At 50.3% G+C, this 20927-nt stretch overlaps 1 protein-coding gene across 3 annotated transcripts in view; it reads left to right on the forward strand.

Moving 5' to 3' along the window:
- LOC139049756 (gamma-aminobutyric acid type B receptor subunit 2-like) overlaps nucleotides 1–20927 on the forward strand; it is a 389157-nt gene that overhangs the window by 16031 nt on the left and 352199 nt on the right. The gene's annotated exons all lie outside the window — the stretch shown is intronic.

Genomic DNA, 20927 nt, shown 5'->3' on the forward strand with positions numbered 1-20927 from the left:
GGGCGTCGACTGGCCGGTCGATCAGCGCCTTCTAACGGCTCGAAGCGACGAGGCCAGTAAAAGTAGCGCATACGAGGACTGAAACGAAAAAGCAAAACCAGGAAAGAAATAAGAAAGGCTGGTTTAATTGAAACTTGACTAGCTTACACGCTATCCCAGGATCGAGGAGCTAGCCTCAATTAAGCGCATTAAGAAGAACAAACCGAACTGTTTTTTTTTTTGTTTTTTTAAGTCACGTTGTGTTCATCCATCAGCTCCGGCAGGTTTGATGATGTTTCAAATGGGCGACTGATTTCCGTCCAATCAGAATGAATTTCAGCTTCCCTCGTGCTTTTCATGGGTATTTTATTTTACCTCAATCAAAGCCTCCATCCGTTTCCAGCTAGAATTAGTCGTGGATATCTGAACTTGACTGCGACAGACGCTTGTTTCACTTCCGCATTTCCGCTGTTTTCTTTTGTTGAACGCTTCGGGTATAGAACGCTTCTTCTATCCTCCTCATTTGCATGTTTCGTCAAAAACAGCGCGAGAGAGCTCGGAAGAGGGGGAAAGGAGAGAGAGGAAGCGTAGAAAAGAGAATGCACACACGCTTTTTTTTTGTTCCTCCGTCACGTCACTAGCAAACGAGCCAATCAGATGCGGCGACTGCCACTAGACTTCTGGGTCGGACTGCCGTATAGGGCATGCACACATCTCCCGTTGGGGTTTGAAATAGAGTGGAATAAAGGAGCCGCAGTGGGGGACGCTTTGCGCGTTCCTCATCCTTCGGGAGAAGGAGAGCGGGCAAGGGAAAAGAAGGCGACGATGGGGAAAGAGCGGTTCATTAGCGATCGCTGGATGGCGGCCGTGGGCACGACGGAGTCACGAGAGAGAGAGAGAGGGCTTGAGAGGGAAGGGTGGAGAGCAGTAATTGAATGAAATGCAGCTAATGAAAGGTCATTATTGTCACCCGTTCAGTCGCGAAGCTCCTGCGCGAGCGTTCCGGGCTCCATCGACGCAAAGGCCCCTCCGGGCAACCACCATCGTCGCGGGATCGATGCCTGTTTTTTTCCGCCGCCAGCTATAGCTTGCTTTCGCCCGAGAGCGCAGGGCACCCGTCGCGATGCGAGCGCCCCCTGGCAGGCTCGTTCAGGCGCGTTACGACTTGCTCGTGGCGCCATTTTTCCGGCCGTGCGCTGTTCCACCAGAGAAACAGGACAGATAATTGAATTGCATATGGGGTGTCATTTCGCCGAAGCGACGCACGGGGTGTGTCCCTTTAGGTTTACGTTTAGTCTCTATTGTTCAAATGTCCAATTGAACCCCGCTGAGTGGTCCGTCGAGTTTTGCGCTGCGAGTGACGTAGCATAGCAGTACGTGCTGCCTGAGCCAGCAAGCAGCAGCCTGCGGTGCCAACGCCGCGTGCCACCGACGTCCTGCGCGACGAGAGACCGAGGAAGCAGCAGCGGCCACCAAGGTCGGCAGAGCGCAGCAACTTAGCCTAGAGAGAGTGAGAGAGAGAGAGAGATACGTACCGCGCAGCGGCTTCCGAGAGCGAGAGGGAGGGTGACGTGGCGTCGCGGCGATGCCCTCTTCCCTAACGCAGCACTTCTGCTCTACTGCTTCGAGGCGCGCTCGTGAAGTGCCGTCGCAGCCAATGGGAATTTAGGTGCCGTTTTTTGCTTGTCCAGACGACAAACGCCGGCTTCTCTCGCTCAGTGGGCGATCTGATACTTTCGAATTAAAATAAAACGTAGCTATACCATTGCTGGCAAGCGACGCATCTTCGTCAAGGGCAGTTATGTGGAGGGCATGGGACGGCACCATCCTGTGCAAAGAGTGGCTTCAGAATAAGTCGGTTAGAAAACCAGCGCCAAGAGTATTTAACTAATGCCTTATGTACAAATAAGCTTCTCTATGCAAAAATAAACTGCTGCGTGAAAATAAGTGGCAGTTTCTGCCGAAAGGCAATTCATCGATTGCGATAGCAAATAGACAGCTATACAAAGTAACGATAGTAGTTTTATAGGCCCTATAAACTTGGAAACATTCGCTTACTAACTAAATTAACAAGCATGGTGTCAGAATGCACAGGCCATCATGAACACATCACAATCGATGACCGCAAACACTCGCTATCAAAACGCTGGAGGAAGGAAATGCGGAAGCAGAAGCGAGCGAAGTGACCTTCGTGCTGTCTATCGCTTCAACGCAAACTGAGCGGCAGGAACACAGCGCGCACAAAGGTGTGAGCCGTCTACAGATAGCTTTCAAAATAAGGCGCGCGCGACGGTGCAAAATACACATCTGCTACCGGATTAGAACGCTGCCGCTTTCCTCCCCCCCCCCTCCCGCGCTGCCTCCGCGCTTTCCTTCCTCGCGCACTATCGCTAGCACATGTAGCATACGGCGCGCGGCGACGGTATCATCACCCTTGGACTTTATACTGAACATCACGGCGACGCCGGCGACAAAAATGAGCCTGGAGTGTCCGTATAATTGCTAACGTAATAAAAACACCAGTGCTCAAATTCCTAAATCACGGACTATAGACGCGTCAAAGCCACGTATCATCATGAACCAGACCACGAAAGGAATAACCGACCGCCTAACGGGCAACAAAAATTGCGGCATGCGACCGCGTATATTCCTCTGAAATCTAGCTTTCCCGAGCAAACTTTTCGGCGTACATACACTGCTGAACTGGGTAAATGGCCGAACAACCACGGCTCACACAAACCGACACCTCAGGGGACGTGGCCTCATGGCGAGTCCCGGCCGATGAACACACACGCTGTCCAAAAAATCTCACTGAGAGCGAGGCGTCTTCCTAAAAACACACAATCGGTCCAGCCCTTTTCTAACCCTGTTCTCCTCTACCCCCTCGCCCTCCACCTCCTCATTCCCTCCGCGCGAAGCGAAGCCCTGTTTGCAGCAAACAGGTCAGCAAACAGGCCAGCAAACACGACCGACCACTGCCGTCGCTCGCGTTGCCTTAATTATTCATGAGGTCCGAGTGAGCACACGGCGACGGGCCATGGTTCATTTGCAAGCCGCTACGCTAATGCTTTCGCTTAAGCCACCGAGAAAAGACCCACTCTCTCCCGTCACCTCGCTTTCAAAATACATATACGCACGCGCGCCGCGTGCGGTGCAGGGATAGCGGCGAGGTCGAGGGAGGTTCGCTCCGGGCAACCTCGCTTTCACTCTCCTTTTGCTTCCCTCCTCCCCTCCCATCGCCTTCCCGAATGCACACCCCAGTTTTCCCCAGAGCGTGCGACGGGTGCCCGAAGCTCGGCCGATGCCACCACTGCTCGGCTTTGACTGGCCCGCTGGCTGGCCTCTGCTGCCCGTATGGATCGAAGTCCGCTGGAGCGGCCGCGCTGTCAGAGCTCGTAACGCGGCCGCCAACGGTGGCCCCGTTAAACGCGATCCGACGCGGGCTGTGCCTCCGGGGGTGACGCGGCAGAGCGTGCCCCCCTCGGCTTCTTCGAACCCCTTCTCTCTACCACGCACGCCTCTGGGCCGGCGGGTACCGCGGCCTCTTGCGAGGTACAGGGGGAGACCCTTTCGCCAAATCTGGAGGCTCGTAGACTACCACGGAGTTTTGCACACGGCGCCTCTATAATGATTAGATATACGATGAAGAGGGGGCGGAAAATAGGCACAGATGCCGCCACCACTGGAGGGAGCCGAACTGGCCATCGACTTTACGTGTAGCTAACCAGCTGCGACGAGAAAGGACCCTCAATTAGGCGGTGGTGGCATAGGGAACGTGTTCGTTTGTGCCTTTGAGCGTTCGGGACTGGGTGAGCTCGCGCATTATCTACACCAGAAAGTGGAGGTCAGGTCAGATCTCTTCGCGATGTCAGGAGAACTGCTGTAGTTTGTGACGCGGGTGTTATTCGTGCCTTGCACATTGCAGGCACGAAAGTTGTCAAGGTATCACAGTCTCATCAATCAGAAAAGCGAATCCGGGCGGGTTTTTTTCGTATGCATATTTGCAGAGCATCTTGGTGGCATTCAGCGCGGGAAATAATTGAAGATAAGCTCGACATGATCGTATGCTGTGCACCGATCAAACAGCTCTCCTGCGGCGTAATCAGAAGTCACATTTCATTCACACGCGCTTTGCAATTTCGGAGGATCGGAGATAAGACGACGACGTTTCCACAGGAAACGTTTGCCTTAGATGTGCATTTTGAAGCTTTATTTAGACGACTCAGCGATCGTATGACGGATGGTGGCCCTATTGTAAGTACGTTTAGAATCGCGCAAAATTGGGCAAATTTTGATCCATGGTTGTGGCAATGGAACGAATGAATAAATCGAGACGACAAACGCGTGTTTTCCATATCCCTTTCTTCGTCCTTGGCCCTTGCGCTGCCCCCAAGCAGTTGCAAGCAAGTTCTATACACGGGATACTGGTTTTTAACTTCTTAGCTACGCTGCCACACAAAACATGCATCCGTGCAATTGCCGGCGATCGCTTCCAGCAATGTCATGCCTTTGGAGCACCAAGGTGCATGTGCGCCCTTCAAGACTGGGACGCGTCAATTAGGATTTGAACAGAACACCTTGTTGGCCTAGTTGGTGCTTGCTAAAAGACATGTTTTTTACCGCAATTGAACACACGCAAAAGAAAGACACATAAATACAACACCGGCAGCCGCCCGTGTTGTCTTTGTGTGTCTTCCTTTTGCGTGTGCTCAATTGCGGCAAAAAACATGACTTTTAATTAGGATTTCAGCGGTCAACGTTTCTTCGCCAACTGAAAAACACATGTCGTCGGTACTGCCAATTCTTCAAAAATGAAAGGCTTGCCTTCCGCATTGCTGTAATCCAGCTAGATGGAAGACTTTTGTCGTTGGACAAGTAGTCTCGACCACGGTTTCGCATAAGTATGTCACACCTTGTTACGACTTTGCACCGCTGCACCACTATTACGACTTTGTGGTCCCGTAGCACTCGTCACCCGTTTCGTGACAGAGCGTTGGTAGCGAAGACTCCGAGCCAGGCGTCGATGAGAATAACGAAAGGGATTTTATACATTATATACAGGTCATTGTACAGGACAAGATCGGATCGGCACTGGGGCCGAGAGCTCGCACAAACGCGACTGTTCCCGCACGGCGACGTCCGGCGAAAACGCGTGACACATCTCACCCCAGACGAGAGCGGCACTGTGCTCCCGGTGGGTCGGCGGATCCGGTGTTCGAGGCGACCGCCTCGCGGCTTTATACTCCCCGAGAACCATTGTCACTCAAATGGCCCAATACAAAGTCAGCACTCGACGGTCGTCCGAGAGGTCCAACCAGCGACCGCGCTGGCCACACGGTTCAAAGTTCGCGCGCGCGGGGACCTCCAGGCAAAAGGAGGTGCGGCGCAGGGCTGTCTGGCACTTGCTGACACGTTTGAACATGCTGCCCGCCGATGCTTCTCCGCAGGACACCGCTGCCTGACGGCTCAGCATCTTTACTTGTCAAGGGAGAATTTGGGCGCTCGCAGAATAAATTCTGCATCTTGCAGATTCGGAATCCGGGCATGTGGTAATGGCACAACAACCTGCGGAAAACCACAATAGCGCTACTGCCATTCCTGAAGGTAACGGAACTGAGCGACCATCTGTGAAACAGAGCTGAGATTTTTTATTAAGTTGGCGAGTACAGTGCACATGAAGTACTGCCTTTCTTTTCTTATCTTAATCTTCTTTTCGCCTTTCCCTAGTGCAGGGTAGCCAGCCGAGCTCAGTCCTAGTTGATCTCCCTGCCCTTCATTTCTGCTTTCATACAGTTCTCTGAGATCGATGGGTGAGTTGAACCACCAGTCCCCCTCAAGAGTTATGAAAGCCTTGCAGTTTATTTATGACTGTCCCGCCTGTGACCCGATTCCTCCATTCGGTCTCGTATGCGTCCGATTCTATGGGAGGATCGAGCGAATCAACGATACCGCTACAGGCATGTTCATTGAAGAAAGCTGCAAGCCTTTGAATTCCCTTGACAACCAGCTTCAGTCACCGCGAAGCAGCTAGAAACTTCTCCCCTTAGTCGGGCCGCTTTGCTACTGTTTTTACAAAGGGCAAATTCTACAGTCGCCTCTTTCGTCAGAGCCTGCTTGTTTCATTTTCTTCGGTGAGGCCCCAAAGCATAAAAACGCTAACGTGCAATGGCTGGCCCTATAGATACCGGGACCTTAAAATCCCGTAAAATGGATCCTCATTTTTTTGTTGTTGTCATTAAGGCGTTTCTAATACGGGTCGCTGTGCTTCCAACGCGCTCGCACTCTTTCCTACCATTACACAGACCCCTCGGGGGGGGGGGGGGGGGGTTGTGCAATCAAATTTGTCTGATAAAGGGTTTCTCGAGGGAGCCCGCATTATGGGCTCGGAAGGGTTGCTCTAACGCCATTGTCTCGGGAGTCACCGGGCGCGCCGGACCCGGGCGATAATCTGCTGCCCCCAACGACGGCGCACAGGGCACGGAGGATTATCCCTGCTCTCGCCGACAGTTTCTTCGCCCGAAAGCTGAGGTGGTAGAGGAGGCCTACCGCGAGTAGGATAACCTCCCTCGCCTTCTTCCCGCACTTCCTTTCCCTTTAGGATGGGATAAATAAAGTTGTCTCTCTCTCCCTCTCTCTCTCTCTCTCGCCCGAAACGCTCGCGCGAGGTTTCAAAGGGAGCCCGCGGGAGAACGTCGACCGCAGCAGGCGCAGCGGGAAACGCTAAGCCCAGATGAAAAGGTGCCTGGGCATGACCGCGGCGCGCGCACGCGGTGACCACGTGGCACCCCCGGCAGTGACGTCAGCGCACACGAAGGCCTCCTCCTCCTCCTCCTCTTCTGCAGCAAGTTTCCTGCAGTAGAGCCAGCCCAGTGCGCGGGGTCGGTCGATGAGACAAATGCACGAGAAATGTCGGCGTGTAAAGACTCACTCGTGTTGCCGGGAGCATTGCTCACGGACCTGGCGTAACGTCACACTGCAGCGCGCGAAAGGCAAATGTAAGCGACTGTCCCCGTATTCCAAAGCGTACCTGCACTCAACAACGCTCCACCTCGACTCTAGAAAGTGTATGAAGGCGCCACACCTCAACAGAAGTGTCACGGCGTTCGGACACTTAGCGTCAGTTCTGAAGAAGCATAGCGTCTGCTTGAGTTGGGAGGTGGCGCTGTACAGAACTCGAGGGAATGGAGGATGAACTTCGATTCGAGGACGGTTTGAGAGTACGGAGGCAGGAGTGTGAGGCTCCTCCTATACAGAGACAGAGCTATATTTTTGTTATCCCTTCCTTAATTTTTACTAAATGGGAAAAATGGCATGTTTGGCAACAGGAGGTATGCGTCGTGGAATACGATCTGAGAGTTTCACCAGCATCACGAAGCATTGGTCAGTTCTTAGAGTGTGTACCGATGGCTGCAATATTGAGAAGTGTCCGTTACTCCTAGGCGTGTTCTAAACGTTTCACGTCTCAACTCGACGAAGATGGGCTGAACTTCCGGACAGCCCTGCCTCCATCTTCGTGCATAAGCTGTTGGGCATTTGCGTATTATATGTGCTTCTTTTTTTATTCAGATTGTCGCACGATATGAAGTGTTCCTAATTGCAACAAAAAGGAGTGCTCGTTGCGTTCGAGAAAACTACGGCTCCAGATGAGAGGCTGAAATTACTGCCAGAAGCGACCACCGGCTTTGCGCTTCCTGGAAACGCCAAGGCATCTCCCGGTAATGGCGGCAGTAAAAAGCTCGGCGGACATGAACCGCTAATGGAGGGATCAAACTGAAACCCCCCATCTGAGGACACGTTTAATCCCTCGCATTTACGCGAAGAATCTACGAGATGCTCTTTTTTAATTATTTAGTAGGCAGTCGTCGTTCCTGACGCATCCTACAATTAGCGCAGGCGCCATTCAGCGTCGGGACCCACCTCTCGCGAGATAGAGACTCCACTGATGCCTGCTGTATAACTACAGGTCCTTCTGAGGCCTCGCGTGTCGCAGCTTTGCCCTTTGCGCCCCCTGTGGAGGTGACAGTGTTAAGTCTGGCTAATGCAAAGAAGTATTGACAAAAGAAACAAAAAAATTGGGAATATAATTTTCATTTCATGGGGACCGAAAGAGGAAATTACTTTAAGAAACCTCAAATCATGTCCTCGTCCCATGGCTTTCATGTGAGTATACTTGGAACTTACTATAGGCTCACTTGTCGTAGGAGAGCGGGGGGGGGGGGGGGGGGCGACTCCGAATAATTCGTGGTGAAGCGTGTCCCCGTCTTTTGCCTTCGCATAATCCCAGTGTGTTTAGGACCGCTATGTAGACTTCATTTACTCTCCTATCCAACTGCGCTCTTGATAACTTCCGCAACTGTACCGTTATTTCTTACTTTACAATATTTTCTTTTTTTCTGATTAGTATTGCTACGTGAAGAGCAGTAGCCGTTAGCGATGTAGATGAATAAATTTCATCTCAATAAAACAAAAAGAAAACGAAAACAGGCCTGCTTACGCGTCGACTTTCAGAGCCTTCCAGTGCAAGTACATGCCTCGCAAATATGCTTTTTTTTTCTTCTTGCGACGCGGGATGACAGTTCACGCGGGCGCGCCCCCTGCCTTTCGTTTGAGTTTAGCGGTGACCCTGAGCATGCGTCGCAGACCACGTGTGTTGACTGAAGGAAAAGTGCCGCACGCAACGATTGGGTACAAATAACTCTCGGGCGAATAATGATCATTGATGCCCATGGCGTATGCGTATAGGTTGTACAGCCCACCTTGGGAGGTGCTTCTGCATTGTAGGTACTGAGTGTGCGCCTACAGCGTAAACGAACATCGGTGTTGCCCTCTACGTACGAAGATTAGAGGTGTAACCTCAAATACGGCACCCCTGAGGTTTTATATTCAAGATCTTGTGCAACTTGGTCCGCCACCGACGATGATGATTTAGATATATCCGAGAAATTTAAGAGGTAGATAGATAGATAGGTAGAGAGAGAGAGATGAGAATGATGAATTAATTGAAGATAAAGAAGTTAGCCTAGGTGATGCCCTGAAATACCACTCCGTGGCAATGGGCGATAAATATAACATATGCAGTCGTCACACAAACACAACAGACACAGCACATACGCCCAAAGACGCGCGCATGCGCAATGAAGCTTTTTTACATGGCATCGCTTTCGGCCAGTAGACCTTAGAAACGCCGGCAGCTCCATAACGCTGTCGCTGAAGACTCATGTACGGCTTTCGATTGGGTTTGAATGCCTTGGGACGCCCCCTGTAAACATATGTTACAGCGAAGCTTTCTTTATCTCTTCTCCCGACTTTCCGGGCGCTGCTGCTGCTGTTATGGTCTTGCTCGCACGGGCCGCTGGGTTTCTTGCAACACCCCGAGATGGTGCTCGCCTCCGCGGGTCCCGGCCGGCGCCGCCGCGGCAGCGTTCGCAGTTGCTGCGCATCGCACGTGCTGTGCTTGCTTTCCTACACGACAAAAATGCGGGCCCTGGGCTGTGGAGGCCGCGTGCTGGGCTGTGGTGATGCGAACACTGCAATCGTCGATAGCCTGAAGAGAGCGCTTGGAGCTGGCGTCTCAACAGCGTGACGGCCACGTATGCAGAAGGAGCACGTGAGCACGCGCCCGCAAAATGGCTCCGAAGCGTGCGCTCCGCGTCGAGGACACCCAGGCCCGAAAGAAGCGTCGCGCGGAACGGGAGCGTCTTGGCTACGTGGCGAAACGTGGTGCAGACCCCGAATGTAAGCTGGCTCGAAAACGTGAGAAAGGAAGGAAGGAAGGAAGGAAGGAAGGAAGGAAGGAAGGAAGGAAGGAAGGAAGGAAGGAAGGAAGGAAGGAAGGAAGGAAGGAAGGAAGGAAGGAAAAAGTGGAGAAGGAAAGGCAGGGAGGTTAACCAGTTCAGCTTAACCGGTTTGCTACCCTACACATGGGATAGGGATGGGGGCAATGAAAGATGGGGAAGGGGAAGAGAGAGAGAGAGCACATAGCACAGCACACACACATCGTACGTTAGAGTCCACCAATCTGGTGGCAAGCCAACGACGCGTAGCGGCCACGAAAGACGGCGGCTAGCGTCGGGAGCACTACTGCCAGAAGCGAGAAGCGTAACGACAACGCGTGGTGGCCATGGATGGACGAGGAGCGTGGTGACCACCACGACCAGAAGCGACGAGCAGAGCGATAATTATCGCCAACGAAAGCAAACAGCATCGAAAGCTTCACGTACATAGATTCCCACGGTGCGTGGGATCCACACGTTCTTATTCGATCGAAGATCGATCATTCGTCATTTTAAACTCTAATCAATCGTTTTCGATGCAGGATTTTGATCGATTACTTGATTAATCGAAATTTTTGCGGCCACTTTTAAAAAGTTTCACCACGTTTGTGTAAAGCGAGAGAGCTGTGGAAATACGTTTGCTTTCACTTTTATTTGCGAAGTTACGCAGTATATTCCGAGCGTCCATGCAGGGCCGCCGGTTCTGGCGCCGCCCGCTCAATCGTAACGTGTGTCCGGAATCGTCGCATGCGGCAAGTAGGACACTACGCACAGTACGACCGATCGCACGTAAAATCTCACCATGTCTCGCGCCTAAAGCACTGTGGCATCTAGCTGACATCGCAGCGCCGTTAAGTCTACATGCGTCGTACTTTGATTCAACAGTTCTGTGCCCGCCATGGTAGCTTTGCGGCAATATCGCATTGCTCGAGGTCGTGGGTGCGATCCCGACCGCGGCAGCCACATTTCGCCTGGGATGAAATACAAAAAAATTGGCTGAGGCTTAGCTTGGTTAAGCCTAGTCAGGTGCGAAGCATATTGGTGGCTAAAGTTGGTAAGGCATGGCTGTTGTCGCCTAGCCGCATACAGAGCACGTTGCTTGGCCAGACGTTCTTCCCGCTCTTCATCAGTCTCTGTAGCACGCCGCAACCTTCGCTTCTCATTCCAACGAGCAGCTCTGTCTCCAGGAGGCATCTCACCTCGTGAGTGTCTAGCAGAGGCAAGCGCAGCTGCTTATATACCGCCGCGACGCCGCGAGCGACGGCGCGAGTTGGAGCCCCGTTTCTCCTCTGTCGTGACGTCACGGTGTCACGTGGTCAGCCTTGAAGGCGACGGCGCGAGTTGGAGCCCCGTTTCTCCTCTGTCGTGACGTCACGGTGTCACGTGGTATGGCATGGGGTCACTAAAGGTCATTGAAGGCGACACCGCCGCGCCTGAGGAGCTGGGTTGAGCTCTAGTAATATGCTTCGCATAAAAACGCTCGTGTACTTGTTAAAGAACCCCGGAGGGTCGAAATTAATCGGCAGTCTGCCACCGCGGCGTGCCACACAATCCGATGGTGGCTTTGGCACGTACAACCCCATAATTCAAGTAAGTTTAACACTTCTGCCACGATGCGATGTGCCGAGTGAGGCAGTGACAATACGAACCTCATCGGAAGTCACGAGCAATGGCGCATGCGCAACAACGACTCAAGCAAACACGTTTCGCTGCGCCGCGTGTTCTTTGTGGCACGCAGGCAAACAGCAGCGGTGAACGCAAGGTGACATTTACCATCAACTCGCCACTATCGCATTGCGCTAAACGCTGAACAAATGAAACATCCGCCGCCAACATCCCCGCTTGTTGTCGTCAATCAAAGCAGACAGCGCAGACGGCTTCGCTTACGTCGATTCCCGCAGTGCGCGGGATCAGCATATATTCCTTTTTGTTCCCCAATTCATCACACGTGTGTACACACGCACGCATCGACAAAAGCGGGTCGGGTATGCTTGCGAGGCTGACGTCTCGCTGTCAGGCTCGCGCCGAACGATAACCGGTCGGAATGAGCGATCGTCGGGTCGGGCTGACCCTGCACGACAGGAGTGGGTGGGCTCGTGCTGCTGGTGGATCGGCTGCCCAAGGCGCCGGTTAAAAGCGCACGGCTATAGGGTCGGCGTTTTCGCGACCGCCTAGAAACGAACAACCGGAAGCCGAGTGTTCTAGCGTTCTCTTCTATCGCTTCATCACGTATTGCCGCTGAGATATGAGGCCCGCTAGTAGCAGGTTTACGTAAACGCTTTATGACCCAAGACTGCAAGCTTACTCGTTCGATTTTCAAATTCCTTCTCGGAACACCGCTGAAACACGTCTTCCACGCACGCCGAGCAAAATCCGCCTTGCTATACCGTAGGGAGATATAGATTTATCAGAGAATAAAGCTGAGACGTCGGCTGTACCATAGGGCAGACGGCAAGTAATGACAACAGGAATACTTCGCGGGCGAGTTTTCTTGACGATACTCGCAATTCTAATTTGCAACGATGAACCCGGGTGGTACACACGAATACGAACGCACAACAAAAACTTCCAACCGTGGCCTATTGAAAGACCGTGTCTTTACTTTCGTCCTGCGTATTTGCCGCTAGTTTAACCTATTTAAATTGGTACAAAATTGCGCCGGAGTCATCCCAGAGTACTAATTTCAAGCTCCTATGTGTACAGCAAAGTTTATTACATTCACTGCATTGATTGCAATAATAAAGTTATGCAGACGTACGAAGCTTTATAACTATGCGCGCAATCTTAATCGAAAGCGAAGCCGCACACTGAATCGCATGGTACGTATAGCACCACAACGTGAGCTTCACTTTTATAAGGGCGCTGATGATCACCGTAAAATTCGCGCCCATAAGCTCCACGTTACGCCTTTCCCCAATACGCGAAAGATGGCGACGGTTCGGCGGCCCGCATTCGTCCACCTTGCTTGCATCCATGTTATCCCGCGGAATATGCATACGACAAGCATTGCCGCACTCTGTTATAGCTCGACGATGTTCGATCGCGTCGGGATCAAATTATACAATGGCCACGCTTTCGCAACGGCATCGCCCTTCCGCCAGTCTCCTTATATCCTGCCCAGATATCTTCGTCCGCCATCCAAGCTCCCCGATTGCCGGCCCCGAAATCCCACGTCCCGTAAGAACTACGCGGTCCTGTTTTCCGCACTCGCGTCGCATGGGTAGCTTTGTGCTCTCATTGTATGTTGCTTATTGCACCTAGCAAGGTTTGGATTACAGTCAGCGGTTACAGCCTCCCGAGACCCAGAGTCATAATCGCATTTGAAATTGGTTCTTATAGCCGACTGGTACGTCACGAATCTGAAAATGCCGTTGCATCTTTTTCTACGCCTCACTGATTTGTCCCTGAGCGCGGAAAACGCACTGCAGGAAAGCCAACTTACACATCTGAGTAGAACAGTACGGTTTACAGTTTACTATATATATATATATATATATATATATATATATATATATATATATATATATATATATATATATATATATATATATATATATATATATATATATATATATATATATATATATATGCCATTTTAGTCTTCTTGGTTGTTATAAGAATTGTCGAATATCTGGAAAGTTATTGATAACTCCTCACCACGACAAGATATCTCACTTCCATAAGTTATATCTATCGCATCGCAGCATGTAAAACGAACAACTGTATTGAACTAGTTTACAGTTAACGTAAAATTCACTCTCTCTGAAGTCTACGCAGGTATCACTCAGAGATTACTCGTGTACTTAAGAAAGAAAAATATCATATACGAGATGTTTATGATAGTCAAAGCGCGTTCCGCAACTCTATTACATTTCATGTATTAGGTGTAGTTCTCTGTCTCTCTCTCTCTCTCTCTTTATTTATTTTTCGATGCAAGAACTTTGAGAATGGTAAATACGTCTGCGCCCTGTGAACACACATCGACTTTTGTACTGGCATGCGCCCCCAACATACTGCTCAGGCTATTTTTACTGCCTATAGTGCATTCGTAGGAGTGTTCTTCGTCGGAGTCCTCAATTTGTCCCCAGTTTTGTCCTCAATTCCAAGCACAAAGACAATCTTTCTCCAACACATTGAGGAAATTAGATGATCGTCCTCTGAGTGAACAGACAATACCAGAGCACCGTCCCGACCGATCATCGGCTCAGAAGGCAGTGAAGGCACTTTTTTGTTTTCTCAGAACTTCTGGTTTGCACGAGCGGCTTTAATTCAAGTACTGTCTGTACACGTATCTGCACCTTCTCTCTTTCTTCTCTCTCTTCCCCTTCTCTCATCCCCAGCGTAGGGTAGCCGACAAGACTATCGACTGGTTAACATCCCTGCCTTCCTGTATTCCCCCTCTCTCTCCCTCTCTCTCTCTCTCTCTCTCGTCGGAGCAAAGGTCAAAGTACGCGTCGTCATGAACCTCAACCGCAGCAGGCTTGCACAAGTGGCTTTAGTCGTGCGTTAGCCACGATCGGTGCGCTGTGAACGTGTGCTCCTTCTCTGTCCTTCTGTTTTCCCTTCTTATTTTCCCCGCCGCACTGTGCAAAGTAGCAAACTATAGGCTTACTGTGGTTGTTGACCTCCTTGTTTGTCTCCCGCCTTGCGTCTGCTTATACACCGACTGCCGTGACAAGCAGCCCGGAAACTGAACTGCACGTTCTCTCGGAAAAGCGCGCCCCGTAATCACGTGACGTCCTCGTGAGGGCGTCACGTGCTGCAGTCTTCTAATGCTGCAGTTACAATGACCGACGTGCGCGTGGCCGTCGTGTGTGCAACCCGGGACCGCGAAAATGGTACGCGTCCCCGGCCGCGTTCCGTGCAAGCCACAACTCCTCACGAAAGTTCGAGCGCTCAGCAGTAAACGAAGATAGAAATAGGAAAACAAAAAAATAAATAAAATGAAACAAAAAGGCGGACAAGACACTGATGATTAGATTCCTTTGCGAGGCAATAGCTACGTCTCTCACACAACGTCGTCGTCCCCGCCCCTCCCCCTCCCTCCATTTTTTTTTTCATTTCTCCTTTCGATAGTCTACACTTCTGCCCAACTCGCAGTTCCCAACTCCACAGCCCCGCAAATGTACACGAGCATTTTCAGAAGAAGGAAACGGTGAAAAAAAAAAAACGTAAGCAAGCTCGCAAGCACAGGCATTCGAGCCCGAGCCCGGAGCTTCCTTTTTTCCGCGGCCCGTCGCGGCGCTAGAAACCTGCGAAAACGGAATCCAATCAGTGCCTTTCATTTTCGCGCCGGGAGCAGCCACGAATGAAAGTGCCGAGTCGAATTTCTGCGTCGTTTTACTTTCACGGCGGTTCCTCTTCGGGGAGGAACCGCGCCGGAAGCTTCGGCATCCCCTTCTTCCTCCCCCTCCCCCCCTCTCTCTCTCTCTCTCTCTCTCTCCCTGCCTCCCACGCGCGCTGACCGCCGGCGTCGCGGGCTGTGGATTCGGGGCGATTTCGTCATGTGCTGCGCGCACCACAGCTATTTCTGACGTTGAGACTGCAGTGAATCCGAACCTGCAGTCAAAGCTTCCGGTCGCTGCTGGTGCTGGCCTTGACATAGGAGTCTTGATCAGATCCACCGTCTCGGTCTGGAAATGGTCTGTGTAGTCTGTATCGTGGAGATTTGCTGCGCGTGAAACCATTCGTGGGAAGAACATGGAACACATTCTCATCGGCTGTCCTAAGTTTGAGCAGCAAAGCTAGGCTTTGATGTGAGCAGTGAATCACCTTGATGATCGTCTTTTCATTGTAGAAAAGTTACCTAGGACATATACCTACGCGTCTTTGCCGAAATCTGTTCTAAAAGCCTATAAAAATATTATTGTATGTACGTACTTGCACTTAGAACGTTTATGAGCAATTTCGTGTTGTTTAATAATTTAAATTTTTTTTATTTACTTGTTAGTGTCTCATCGCAGGAACTGCCAATTTTTCCGTCTCCTCGCTAGTTTCTTTTTTTCGTTTTCTGTAACGGTTATTGAAGGGTGTCTGCGAAAAGCTACCTACTGGCGAGACGTTTATCTTATCGCTTCATGTTATCATCCTTCAATCACTGAACAATTGATTGTTTCTGGAGAAGCAGTGACGATGCAATAGTTTCTAATATTTTCATTTTATCGAAGTAAATTATTATCGACACGCCACATGCTTTAAACTTGATGATCACGCGAGTCCTTCGAATATGTTTATTACACGAACGACGTTATAACTTTCAGAGAGATAGAGAGAAGAAAGACAGGCTGTTTAAGCGGCTACCTTGTAGCCCGCTCAAGAGCTGTGTGGCCGGTTAATGTCGCACGTCTTTTTTATATGGCATTGCTCGACGTGTCTTTAGATCGTTGCTGAGTTTGCTACAAGTTGGAGTATTCCTGTGCACCTGTGTTTTCGTTTCATTCTTGTTTCGTTTTTTTTTTTATATTCCCATAACAATGTTTTCTCTTTTTCTTTTATACATTTATTAAGATTTTTCTCGATATTAGTTTATAAGTACTTCGTCATGCCATCTCTAATTCTACGGGCAAGAAATGCTTCTCTTTAGAAAGTTCAATTGAGCCTGTACATTTTGTTGTTTTCCTAATGCTATAGTTAGCCTAGAGAAAGAGAGCAACGAAGAAAGAGGGAAAGGTAGATAACACGCATTATCACCATCAACGTAATTTCGGCGCTATATATTGTACAGGGCACTGAGAACAGTGCCCTGTACCCCTGAACAGTGCCCTGAATTATTCCTCTCCCTAATGAGCCTGTGTCGCGTCACGGTATACAGCGGCCAACATAGAAATATATATTTTTTTAATGGTGTCGCAATTCAATCTACTTCCATTCAGTCTCAGTGAGGCTACAACGAAGCGTTAATCTATAAAGCGCCTAAGAGCTGCACTAGTTACGCTCGTCTCAGACCAGAGATCCATTCAACTTGAACTTGGCTCTCATACGAGTACATGTGGCTATATTAGTCAATGATACCAAGCACAGCGATTGATACCCAAATCAAACCTTCTAGTGTCGGCTGAAATGCCCAAGCATGGCTCAGCAAGACAACTGCTTTAGTCGTTCTGCATGTCACCTCCATCGAAAAACGACTTATAGGCTACCACATACAAAGGAATGCGTTGCATGCTTGTGTGTATGCCGCAGAATGCATCTTTAGCTTAGCGCGCTGGAACGAGTGAAGATAAGGGCTTCAGTCAGGTGCCTTCTGTAGCTGTAACCGAAGGACAACGCTTAATCACTAATAGATGAATAGTTTATTTCACGCTTGAATAACAGAAGTATCGAAGCTCTGCAGTCTTGCGTAGTGTGCTTGACTTAATCAAGCATGCGAGCAACATGGAAGCACACGTGCCCTGACAACATGCCCACTTTCCTCGTTCGATTGCGCCGGTTCTAACTTGTGTTCCGAGTACGCACGCCAACTGCACTGCACCCAACTATCCAGACTGCATGTGTCGCGAAAGTTGTACACCGTTGGAAGTCGTACTGTAAGCCTGAACCGGAGCCAGGGCGGACGCCTGGGAAGCAGGCCCAATACGCCCAGCCCAACTAACAGACGTCACCTGGGCAACCACCACGTCACGGACGCCGAGAGAGAATCGAAAGGACGAGAGGCATCGCCGGAGGGCAGCGAGGAGAGCGGCGGGCATTTGGCGGACTCTAAGTTAATCTCCAAGCCCAATGGTAATTATCGGCAATTGGGCTTGAAGATTAGCTTAGACCCCGCCAAATACAGCGGACACCCGTGACGCCTACGTGCACAGTGGACCGACCAGCCACGGGCCAGCTGCAGCGGTGGACTTCGAGAACGCGTCGCCTCTGACCACGAACGCATTAACTATTCAGGCCGGCCGAACGAGACCGTTCGCCCACTTATAGAAACGCGTCCAGCCGCGGCCGTGACACTCTCGGAGCAGGCAAGATGTAGTTGGGTCACTGTGTTCAACATTGATCGAGGACTCCGTGCCCAAGGAAGAGTGGCGCAAACGAACAGGGGACGAGATAGAAAACTCGGTCGAGCGCCGAACGTGTCTGTCCGTGCGCTAGTCAGTGTCCGTGCGCTAGTCAGTGTTCGTGTGCGTGTCAGCGTTTTCTGTGTCGTCCCTGTTCGTTCGCGCCTTTTACCTTGAGCACGAGAGATAGCGATGAACGGGATGGTGTAGGAAGGGAGGTTAACCGGATCAATATAGATTACCAACACGCCCAACGGTCACTAGTTCTAGAGGACTCCGGTTGCATGTGAACGCGCCTTGATCGTGCAGGTGTTATTTAGGTCGGTCAGTCGAACGACGAGAGGCGTCAATGGTTATTTGCCACCTGCAGCGTCCTACGAAAAAGAAACGAAAAAAAAAAACGTGAGGACTGTAGCAAACGTTACGGAGTGAAGTATTCCCTTAACATTGCGCAGTGATTCTACGCTTTCCTTTTCTTTTTCGGTGATGTTAGCAGCATTTGAAAAATTGCTTGGTAAAAAAAACATGTCTTGTTTGTCCTACCTATTTCGCCGTTACCATAAACTTACTGTTTCCACTTTCCCAATTACTTCTTTTGCATTCTCTGTCCAATTTATTTTCTCTGCTTCTTTCGCTTATTGATCAAATTCCCTGAAGCATTATTGCGCACAGGCTGTATTGTGTGTCAATATAGGTACGTTGTTTTGCTCCATTCTATGGAACAGTGATTCCTACATCAGTTTACTACGTATGACACGTTTGATGGTGAAAAAAAAAGCCACAACCTTGAAAAAGAGAAAGTCAATATTAACCTAAACAGCCTGCACCATGTCTCTCATCGTCACTTGGGCGCCAATATGTCAGTAGACACGAAACAGCGCGCCGCAAATCCATTTACCGCGCACCTCTCCCTTAATTTAATCTCGTCCGATGTCATTCGTGTTGGCAATCACGGGTGCGCGTAGGTAGTAATAATGAGCAACGGAACGGTACTCGACGCTAACGCTAATGTCGGCCGAGTTCTGAACACACCGGCTAAGGAAAAAAAGAAAGCTTTCCTCGCCAGTAGGTTTGACGGAACAAGTTCTTTTCTTTTTCCCACTTACTTCCCAGTTTCCCCACTTCATTGCCATTTCCACTTTCTCCCCTTCCTTTTTCGTCTCTTCGTGTTCTCTCTTCCCTTCCAGGTTGTATTCTTCATTTCCGTCATTTCTTGTCTATCTTTTTTTTCTTTTTTCAGAATAACGTTGTAGTATTCCGGCCATGGCCCACCCAAACATTAGCAGCAATCTCCGCCCACCATACGTGTCTTCTTCGGCCACCTTGTTTCACGTACACTTGCACAGAGTCATCGCTTGTTTGTTTGTGTGTGTGCGCGTGTGTGCGTGTGCGTGCGTGCGTGTGCGTGTGTTTTCTCGTTTGCTGCTCTGCTATCTCCCATTGCTGCAAGCGCGGACATTGCCTGTATACCGAGAGGCGGCCTGCACAAGACACGACGCTGGCGCGTTCCGAAGAGCGCCCGAGAACCAAGCCCCGGAAAGGCCATATAACGCCACCACTCGCCCACTGAAATTGGATGTTCTCTTGCGCCGCCGATGTTTCGGGACGGGCCCGCGGAGCGGACGCTGTGGAAGCCGAGGGCTGCAGCACCGGCGGGTGGGTGCGGCGCTTCGTGGCTGCGGAGGGGGAGAGAAGGCCATCGTGTGTTCGCTCCGTTTCCACATTTCCGTTATTTCGCTCTCTTTCTTCATTTCTTTTTTTCTATTTCACCAGAGTTATATGCCTCTGGTGTTGCTTGTATAGAGTTTGCTTTCCTCGGTACTTCGACGTTCGATTCGCGGTCTTTTCGCTGGCCTTGTTATTGATATTTACGCGCGTTTCGGGAAGTGTGAACGCAGAGAGCGGGCGGAGAGAGTGAAGGAGGCGGAGAAGGGTACACTATGGTCTGAGTGCGGGAGAGCGGGAGAGCGGGAGAACGGGCTGGTTATGTGGTGCGGAAGAAGCAAACGGGGTCGCGAAGGGTGGGTTTCTTTTATTTTTTTTTCTTGTCTTATTGTTCCGAGTGGCCTCGCAGCTCCAACGTTATTACGTTTCGAAAGAGTCAGGGGCAATGCCTGGCCCTGATAGCCGCAGTCTGCGGTGGACTGGAAGAGACAAAGGCGAGGAAAATAAAAAGAAAGAGGGAATTGCAGGCTGCGAAGTTTCGGCGAGGTTTCTGTGAACCGTTCGCCCAAGCAAACCACCTTCTCTTTTTTTTTCTCTCTCTCTATCTCGCTATGTGGTTGTACGATGCGCTTTTCGTCGCAATACAGCTGGGTACGACGGTCATCTGTTCAATGGAGACCAAAACGATATGTTTATGATGTTATGGAACACACACTAAACAGCAAGGCGATTGGACAGTGGAGTTGGGGGCGGAGGGGCAGTATTGGAAGTTGTAGTAAGGTGCGTATATGCCTTAACCAAACACCTAAGCGTTATCTGTCAGAACTGCAATGCTATTTTGTTTTGGAGCCTTCAAAATGACAATCGTTTCATATAGTTAGTCGACTCCTAATGTATCCCTATCTCATCTGTGCACATTTTACCTGAGCAACTTACACTAAATAACGTGCTAATTTCTCACGTGTTCGCAATTTAAACGTCGTGAGAATGAAGCAACGATTCGTGTCATATTTTGGTACTGTTCAGCGTTTAGGAGGCGATATAATATAATCTGTTGTGCTTGTGAAAACACACCGCGCAAAACAGATGAAGACGATGAAAGGACAAGCATGACCCACAGCGCACCATTACCAACGAACTATTCCATTGTAGCTTAAATTATCTTTATTTCAAACATCATGGCATCTATAGAGACAGAGTCCATCTGCACCTACCAAAGCAAAGCGGAAACCATAACAACACAACACATCCCTTCAGCAACAAGCTTTACTCTATTCCGGCTACTCTCTGCTCATATACTGTGCCAATCGTACATGATTTCAGCCCTGCGCAGACGCGGACAATATACTCTGCCCGAACGCTGTACATTTCTCTGATGCGCGAAATTACGAAATCGTATACCGCATCGCTCACTAACACAAAAGAAACGTACATTCAAGACGTAAGCCCAACGGCACTTGTGCATCGATATTTAAGGATGCCACCCCACGAAACCAAAAGACAATGGCAACTTGGCCCG

The sequence above is a fragment of the Dermacentor albipictus genome, chromosome 9 (assembly GCF_038994185.2).
Source record: "Dermacentor albipictus isolate Rhodes 1998 colony chromosome 9, USDA_Dalb.pri_finalv2, whole genome shotgun sequence".
Classification (NCBI taxonomy): Eukaryota; Metazoa; Arthropoda; class Arachnida; order Ixodida; family Ixodidae; genus Dermacentor; species Dermacentor albipictus.